The following is a 10,000-nucleotide window of genomic DNA, read 5'->3' on the forward strand; positions in this document are numbered from 1 at the left end:
TCCGTCCGTCGTCACTCTTCAACGGTCCAACTTCCTCTCTTTGTCTCTCTCACATAGCACGACACAAGGACTTTTTTTTTTTTTTACAATGGAAGCCCTCTCTTCTCTTCCCCTGCTCCTTCTCTCTCTCTCTCTCTCTCTCCCACTGTGCCTCTCAGCTTTCCTTCCCTGCTGCCTGCCTTAGCTCCACCTCCCTCCCTCCCTCCTCCCCCCCCCAGTTCACCTCCTTATTCCCCGCTCCCACCGACACACACACACACACACACACACACACACACACACACAAACTCTCCCCCGCACAAACTCAAGACTCACTCCCACATGCACTTTCAAACACATAGCAAACTCACTCATAGATAAACACAGTCATAGGCTAACACACATTATGTCTTTCTTCCTCCCCCCACTCTCACACACACACACACACACACACACACACACACACACACACATACACACACACACACACACACACACACACACACACACACACCAGACATACACACACTGTTTATCTGCCTTTTCCCTCTATCCAGTCTCCTTTACTCTCCCTGGTCATTGCTTCATTGCTTCCTGTCTCTGTACAATAATACATAAGGGGTCCTATTGGGGTTTATGCAAGGGCAGCTGAGATGTTGAGACAGGGGGCGGGATGTTGGCCGGGGGGGTGCATAAGGAACATCCCCCTCCCCCCCAGCCCCCCCCCCCCCCCCCCCCACCATCCGAGCAACATCTGTCCCGCAGTGTAGCTCTGTCCTTTCTGCGATTATCAAAAGAAATCTGAGATGAGCGAGGGAGCGAGAGGGAGGAAGGGAGGGAGAAAGAGGGGAGAGAGAGAGGGATGGGAGAGAGACAGAGAGACAGAGGGAGAGTGGAGAGAATGAGGAAGGAATCGAGAGTCGAGAGGGAGGGAGAGAGGGCGAGAGGGGGGGGGGAGGCAGAAAGTGGGGGATGGTCAATTAAGGTCGACGGGGTAGAATTACGTGAGCGATTTTTTTCTGCACATCTGTACTATACATTCTGCTGCTCTGTCCCTGCTATGCTGGCTGTTGCGTAACCCACCCGCATCTGCTGGGGAAATAGATCAATTAGTTAACGCAGCATAAACCAGCCCTGGTGCTCAGTGGACATCAATGCCAACACACGGGTGTGTGTGTGTCTTTCGACGAATCAAACGGGAGGGGGGGGGGGGGGGGGTGGGGGTATAGAGTTGTCAGATACAGTATAGCTGACATTTGAAGACTCTGCCGGACAGACACACACACACACACACACACACACACACACACACACACACACACACACACACACACACACACACACACACACACACACACACACACACACACACACACACACACACACACACACACAACTTGAATCTATGCGCACACACCATTTTTAGCCCTGCTGCAACCCAAAGCCGTTGTGGTTTTATTGCCCGGCGCTGCCATGGAAAAGCAGTAACACTAACTGAGTGATTCTGGAAGGAAAACAGAAGAAAAGAGTGAGATAGAAAGACTGTGGGGGCAGGTAGCACACACACACACACACACACACACACACACACACACACACACACACACACACACACACACACACACACACACACACACACGCACACATCTCTATTATGCCAACAGTATACTCACAATTAATTTGTAATCTGAGTCTCTCTCTCTACCTTAATGTCTCTCCACCTTCTCCAGTAGTTGGCAGAGGCTGACCGTCATCAAAGTGAGCTCAGTGCAACCCTGAGCATCAACACCTCCCTGTCATTAATACGGCTAACGATGGCATGCTGCTAAAAATAACGTGCATGGAAAGGGGGAATTTCCACTGCAGCCTGCCTAATAAACACCTCGAAGTTACGTTCTCGATGTATGACACGCACAAAAACAAACACATAAACACACACATACAAACACACAAACACACACATACAAACACAAAAACACAAACACACAGGCGAATAAAACAAGATAAAACAAAGTGACATCATCTCACACGCTGGAAAATGAAATAAGATGCACTTAAACTACTGAAACGAATAAGGAGACATATTGAAGTACTTTGGATGAAGTTTAAAGATTGGATTAAGGATGGAAGAAGCCAAACAGAAGGCGCAGAAATTATCAGTATAAATAATGTCAATAACTACACGGGAATGGGCCACAAGACATGAGCTGGAGTTTGAGACATGGCTTGGACTTGAGGTTATGGACTGTATTTCAAGACTAGTACTGTATTACTGCAGGACTTGTTAGAAACACATGAAGCCGGTCAAAAAAACACACTCGTGTGTAAAGCAAACACTGACACACAGGTGTGTGCATGGACGCAACTTCAAATTCACACACCCACGCACACACACAGACGAATGCACACACACACACACACACACACACACACACACACACACACACACACACACACACACACACACACACACACACACACACACACACACACACACAAAGAAATGCATAATGCATGAAATGCAACTCTTTCCAAGGCTGATGCCAATGCTCCTGCCATATAATTAGCAATTACATTTCTAAACTTTGAAGTTTGGAGAAACACAAACAATACACTGAATGCAAGATCAAGGTTTGCAGTTCAAATTGCTTGACATTACCTCATCTTAACTATTGTTCTCCAGGTTAACACCCAGACAATTATCAGCATGAATTAATGACCATACACACAATAAAGAGTTGAATGGGACCATTAACAGTGGGATCTTCTTAGATCTCGTTAGGGGCCAGCCAATGACAGACAAGGACAGCTGACCTGAGAAGTTGGACTGCTGGATTGGATTTAAGAGAGAGGCAGAGAGGAAGAGAAGGACAGCAGCTGGCGCGGTTGGGACCAAGTCCTCCTATCTGAACACATTTCTAACATACATGCACTCATTTAGCACTCAGCATCGGGAGCTGTGGCATGAGAGATGGAAGTATGTGTGTTGTGTTGTATTAGTGGTGGACATGGGGGTGTTAAAACATATGCACGCAAATGGATGCAAGCGCACACACACCAAAACACACACACACACACACACACACACACACACACACACACACACACACACACACACACACACACAGACCAAGTTCAATACAGCTATAATCAAATAGTAAATAAACAAAATTATAAATAAATCCTTAAGCTATTGAGTCGACGGTTGCTTTGGAAAGAAGGGACACTTTCAGAGTTGAGCTTGATAGAAGAATACTGTATACAATTAAACTGTGTGTACAGTAAAATAAGATTTGATTCTATATATTGCTATTGCAAGCATTGAACCCTGCCCCCCCCCTTCTCTTCCGCTGCCCTTTTCCTCCTCTTCTGCTACTGTCATGTGTGTGTGTGTGTGTGTGTGTGTGTGTGTGTGTGTGTGTGTGTGTGTGTGTGTGTGTGTGTGTGTGTGTGTGTGTGTGTGTGTGTATGTGTGTGTATCAAAGTGACCGGGACAAGTTTCTTTCTGCGTAGTCCAATTCATAGCATCCTACAAAGCAGAGGGAACAAAGCAGAGAGAGAGAGAGAGCGGAGACAGAGAAACCTAGAGAGAGAGAGAGAGAGAGAGAGAGAGAGAGAGAGAGGGAGAGAGGAAGGGAGAGGGGGGGGGGGTGAGTTACGGGAACATTCAGACATTCGGAAAGAAAGAGAGATAGTTAGATAAACAGAGACGGAGAGACAAAGAGAGAGAGAGAGAGAGAGAGAGAGAGAGAGAGAGAGAGAGAGAGAGAGAGAGAGAGAGAGAGAGAGAGAGAGGGAGAGAGGGAGAGAGATCAAGGAGAAGAGAGAGACAGAGAGACGGAGACAAAGCGGTGGAATGACAGAGATAGCCAGTGAGGGGGGAGAGAGAGAAAGCGAGGGGGGAGAGTGCGAGGGGGAGATAGAGATCAACAACAGAAGTAGGAAAAAAAAGAAGGGGGGGGGATGGAGGGTGGAGGGCGTGAGTCAGCAAATATTGAAGGTCAACGGCATCAAGAGAAAGCCTTTTGTCTGACGGAGAATCCTCCCTCCGCCCTCCCCCTAGCCCTTGCTCCGCAACGACGGGCCGCACTCACCTCCTGGAGGTCTGGGGAAGATAAGGGGGAGACGCGCGGCTCTCATCCCAGGGACCTCACTCCTCCCGGGGGGCTGGGGGTCGTCGTCGTCGTGGTACCCCGAGTGGCCCTGGCCTGGAGACACGGAGACACAGGTGGAACACATTGACTCACTGCAGATGAGATCAGACATTCATTTCTGTTGCAGTCATTGGGAAGTTAAATTGAACCCGAGGGGTCGCTCTAATGGGGGTCTAGGGGGGCAATACCGCCCCCTTTTGGAGGGACACATACATAGCCCTTGAAGAAGGAATACATAATATATATAACAGACACACACACACACACACAGACACACACACAAAGACAAAATGGTGGAGGATTCTCAGATCTGCATCACACGGTTTCCTCCCTCCCGACTTTATTTCACTTTCTCACCTTTCCTGCCTTCCCCTCAGTAACTCCCCCTCCTTCTCCCCCTCCTCCTCCTCCCCCTCCCCCTCCTCCTCCTCCCCCCCCCTCCCTTTCCCCCTCCTCCCCCCACCCTCCGGCTCCCCTGGGTGCAAAACTAACAGCTGGGGAGGTAATCCATGCCTTCATCACAGCCGGGTAAGCGCTGTGGTATTGGGGGGGCTATTGATTCTGCAGACCCCCCCGCCCAAGCCTTCACTCCCTCCCTCCCTCCCTCCCTCCCTCCCTCCCTCCCTCCCTCCCACTCCCCCTCCCCATCCCTCAATATGCAGGGATACTCTGCTTTCGGAAGGACCTCGAAAGTGTCTCGTATTCGGCCGGTGATAGAGATGCTGAGGGAGCTGTCCGTCCAGAGCCCCGGCTCTTGTTACTCATGTTATCCTGATCCCCCTGTCACACCGTCAGCCCCCTTCTCAACACACATGCCTGTGGTGGTGGCAGAGGAAAAAGAGCTTATTTGAGCAATCCTTTGGAAGATAACCCCGTCTGTCTGGGTCGATTCCCTCTGATGGATGGGGTTTCAAAAAAGATTAATTTCACTGTTTTGCATTTCTCCAAAGCGATTGACAGCGACCTTTTGAAGCAGCAGGTTTCAAAAGTTTTGAAACCTTTGGAATGAGCTGGTATATGAGCCATGGTGCTTAGGAAGAATGTGGGGTGGATATAGACTGGGGATAGAACCCAGAACTTATCAGTTTTGAGTCCAACGCCTCAAACACCATCAGCCTATTCTACATGTATTAAAAGTGGGTTTAATCAAAACAACATGTTTTGCATCCAATGCAAAACATTATATAAGCTTAACCTTGTCCCAAGTACTGCACCTGTTCCAAATAATAAATTATTGAGAATAATTTAATATTATTTTCCTAATGGAGCAGAGGGCGATATGGGGAGTCAGAGAAGGGGTGGGGTGGGGGGGTGGCCAGGGTTATGATGACGTCAGAGACCCCCCTCTCCTTCCCCCCGCCCACCCCTGAAAAGAGATTTCCTCAGAGGACAGATGGTCAAAGCCCATCTCCGGGGGGCGAGGGGTTACTGGGGGGGGACGGGGGGGACGGGGGGGGGGGGACGTCGTGGGCTTCAGGCTCATTAAGGAGCTGCCCTGTCCGCCTCGTCTCCGCCTTCTAAGTGGTCCCCTCTGAGAGGAGAGCATCAGCCAGACCCACCAGAGAGGAGGGTTTGAGGGTGTGTGGGGGGCATGTGGTGGGGGGGAGGGAGGAGAGAGGAGAGGAGACAAGGAGCAAAAGATAATGAGAGGAGAAAAACGGCATAAATTGGTAAAAAACACTTCAGAGGATTTAAAATAATTGGTACACAAATTTCACATAACCAAGTGCAAGACATCCTGCACATGAGAACAAGTGTATAACATTCTGCACATCACAACATCTGTGCAGTACGAGTGGGGGCTTAAAGGGATCACAATCATTTCACAGTTTGGCTTCACAGGCCTAATTTGATTTAATATTTGACCGGAAAATGTGTATTTGTACCATTTTTCTGGGGAACTTGGGCGAGTTCTGATGAAAACCGCACACACACACACACACACACACACACACACACACACACACACACACACACACACACACACACACACACAGACACACATGCATGCACACGCACGCACACAATCCACACACACACACGCACACATGCACACAAGAGTGCATGCACATACACACAGACGTAGCCACCCACACACAGTCTGTTACATTATTCCCAAACACATTATACAGTCATGACTCACGGTGCATATGCCCCCCCTCCAGGACAGGTCGCACACAGCCCTGATAAGTTAAACACACACACACACACACACACACACACACACACACACACACACACACACACACACACACACACACACACACACACACACACACACACACACACACACACACACACACAAACACACACACACACACACACACACACACACACACACACACACACACACACACACACACACACACACACACGCGCACACACACACACACACACACACACAATAATGCTGACACCTTGACTCAGGGTGTCACTCCCATTGAACTGCACAAGAACTCCCAGTGAGGTGCTACATAACTTCAAACTAATTCAAGGTTATATAACAAAAAAAAAATAATGATATACAACCACGCTCTTTACCGCTCAACCGCTAGAAGGCTCCGCCGGGCAGCCCCGTGGGGCCGGCTGTCTGAGGAACCAGCGCATTATTAATTCACTTCTATGATCACAGGCTGCGTCTCCCCCCGTCCTGCCCACAGGTGTCGGCCTTCTTTATCACAACGGATTCTGTGGGCATATTTAAGGTGAAGACCGGGAACGGGGACAGTGTTGCCAGATTGGGCCATATTTACCACCCAATCTGGCAACACTGGCTGCATCTGGCCCAATCTGGCAACACTAGACGGGGATAAGGCAGTGGCGTGGTTGCTTCCTTTTCCGACACTAAACACAGAAACAGTCCACAGAGGGGGGGGGGGCAAGCAAGTGCAAACTCTCTGTTCATATATTAAAAATCCCATGCACGCACACACACGCAGGAAGTTTATTATAGCATCCCTCAACCTCAAAGGAACACACACACACACACTCGACTGGAAAATGCAACTTTCTGCTTTTTGCTAACGATAAAGCCATCGCCTCACGCTCCCCTCGCTAAAGGCCCAACTGCTATGCAGTGATAATTCTTCCGAGAAGAGATGGCTACTTTGTCACTGTAATGTCCGCCCTCCTGTGAGGCCTGGTCCCCATTCCAGCTGGGGCTTCATTGTGTTCGCACAAGATACATAAAACATGATTTAATGCTTCAATTTCTGACTTTAATGCAAAGGGGATTTGGTGGCAGTCGACATCAGAGGCGAGAAAAGCAGACTAAAGCAGTGATCAAATGAATGTCCTCCCTCTCTGATCCGTTGAGACAGAGATACAGGGAGAGAAAGAGAGAGAGAGAGAGAGAGAGAGAGAGAGAGAGAGAGAGAGAGAGTTCTCTGATCCTTGGAATGACTGAATTTTTGCGGGAGAGGGCAACGGAGAGGATAAAAAGAGAGAGAGAGAGAGAAAGAGATTGAGAGAAACACAGGAAACAGCTAAAGGACATGGCTTAATCAATGACCTCTAGACCTAAAACTTGAAAATTTGATCAATCGAGGGTCATCTTAAAGGGACTCTCACCTTTGTTGCATTTTTACACTTTTTTTGGATAAGGTTAAATTGGTATTAATAAGGTAAAAACACTCTAATATGCAAGACAGACCCACCAGGAGTAAAAACAAACAATTTTTTTTACATAATATTTAGTGAAAACTTATTGGCCGACAGACCTGTCTGTTTGCTGCATGGATATATAAGGTTTTCCGTCTGCTTCTTGTGGCGCATTCGGGCCCGCGTCATCAAGGCGCGTCCTCAACTAGAGGGTTTGTTTTGATTCCACGGCAGACAGTAGCGAGTAGCGACCGTAGCGACTGACGATGGCAGACCAAAGTGGTCCACGGCGTACTGAAACTGCACCATTCAGTCCGATTAGGGGACTCATCTCGGACTCAGACTCACAGAGTTACCCTCCTCTGGAGCCTCAGGAAGACCTCCAGACTGTTGGCCACCAACTGCACCATTCAGTCCGATTAGGGGACTCATCTCGGACTCGGACTCACAGAGTTACCCTCCTCTGGAGCCTCAGGAAGACCTCCAGACTGTTGGCCACCAACTGCACCATTCAGTCCGATTAGGGGACACATCTCGGACTCAGACTCACAGAGTTACCCTCCTCTGGAGCCTCAGGAAGACCTCCAGACTGTTGGCCACCAACTGCACCATTCAGTCCGACAAGGGGACCCGATTCGGCCTCAGAAGCCAAGTGGTCCCGCTCCCCTGGATGATTCTCAGGACCTCCAGACCGTTGGCAACCAACCGCACCACTCAGTCCGATTAGGGGACCCGTTTCGGACTCAGACGCGAAGTTGTCCCGCTACTCTGGAGCTCCAGGAAGACCTCCAGACCGTTGGCACCCAACCGCACCACTCAGTCCGATTACGGGACCCATTTCAGACTCAGACGCGACGTTGTCCCGCTACTCTGGAGCTCCAGGAAGACCTCCAGACCGTTGGCACCCAACCGCACCACTCAGTCAGATTACGGGACCCATTTCGGACTCAGACGCGACGTTGTCGCGGTTGGTTGCCAACGGTCTGGAGGTCCTGAGAATCATCCAGGGGAGCGGGACCACTTGGCTTCTAAGGCCGAATCGGGTTCCCGTAATCGGACTGAGTTGTGCGGTTGGGTGCCAACGGTCTGGCGGTCTTCCTGGAGCTCCAGAGTAGCGGGACAACGTCGCGTCTGAGTCCGAAATGGGTCCCGTAATCGGACTGAGTGGTGCGGTTGGGTGCCAACTGTCTGGAGGTCTTCCTGGAGCTCCAGAGTAGCGGGACAACGTCGCGTCTGAGTCCGAAATGGGTCCCGTAATCTGACTGAGTGGTGCGGTTGGGTGCCAACGGTCTGGAGGTCTTCCTGGAGCTCCAGAGTAGCGGGACAACGTCGCGTCTGAGTCCGAAATGGGTCCCGTAATCGGACTGAGTGGTGCGGTTGGGTGCCAACGGTCTGGAGGTCTTCCTGGAGCTCCAGAGTAGCGGGACAACTTCGCGTCTGAGTCCGAAACGGGTCCCCTAATCGGACTGAGTGGTGCGGTTGGTTGCCAACGGTCTGGAGGTCCTGAGAATCATCCAGGGGAGTGGGACCACTTGGCTTCTGAGGCCGAATCGGGTCCCCTTGTCGGACTGAATGGTGCAGTTGGTGGCCAACAGTCTGGAGGTCTTCCTGAGGCTCCAGAGGAGGGTAACTCTGTGAGTCCGAGTCCGAGATGAGTCCCCTAATCGGACTGAATGGTGCAGTTGGTGGCCAACAGTCTGGAGGTCTTCCTGAGGCTCCAGAGGAGGGTAACTCTGTGAGTCTGAGTCCGAGATGAGTCCCCTAATCGGACTGAATGGTGCAGTTGGTGGCCAACAGTCTGGAGGTCTTCCTGAGGCTCCAGAGGAGGGTAACTCTGTGAGTCTGAGTCCGAGATGAGTCCCCTAATCGGACTGAATGGTGCAGTTTCAGTACGCCGTGGACCACTTTGGTCTGCCATCGTCAGTCGCTACGGTCGCTACTCGCTACTGTCTGCCGTGGAATCAAAACAAACCCTCTAGTTGAGGACGCGCCTTGATGACGCGGGCCCGAATGCGCCACAAGAAGCAGACGGAAAACCTTATATATCCATGCAGCAAACAGACAGGTCTATCGGCCAATAAGGTCCTTCGGTCCGAAGAATTTTATTGGTTGAAGTTTTCACTAAATATTATGAGAGTAAAATAATTGTTTGTTTTTACTCCTGGTGGGTCTGTCTTGCATATTAGAGTGTTCTTACCTTATTAATACCAATTTAACCTTATCCAAAAAAAAGTGTAAAAATGCAACAAAGGTGAGAGTCCCTTTAA

General features: G+C 50.0%; 1 protein-coding gene across 4 annotated transcripts in view; it reads right to left on the minus strand.

Moving 5' to 3' along the window:
- The window catches only part of LOC132472828 (leucine zipper putative tumor suppressor 2 homolog), a 51,889-nt gene that overhangs the window by 21,695 nt on the left and 20,194 nt on the right, over positions 1-10,000 (minus strand). For 2 of the 4 annotated variants that reach the window (XM_060072621.1, XM_060072619.1), the window contains exon 2: positions 4,074-4,187. The gene's annotated coding sequence lies outside the window, so the exon portion shown is untranslated. Of the gene's footprint in view, positions 178-4,073; positions 4,188-6,674; positions 6,724-10,000 lie in introns of those variants that run through there. The other 2 variants (XM_060072620.1, XM_060072618.1) reach the window with 2 other exon arrangements.

Source organism: Gadus macrocephalus, chromosome 15 (genome assembly GCF_031168955.1).
Source record: "Gadus macrocephalus chromosome 15, ASM3116895v1".
NCBI lineage: Eukaryota > Metazoa > Chordata > Actinopteri > Gadiformes > Gadidae > Gadus > Gadus macrocephalus.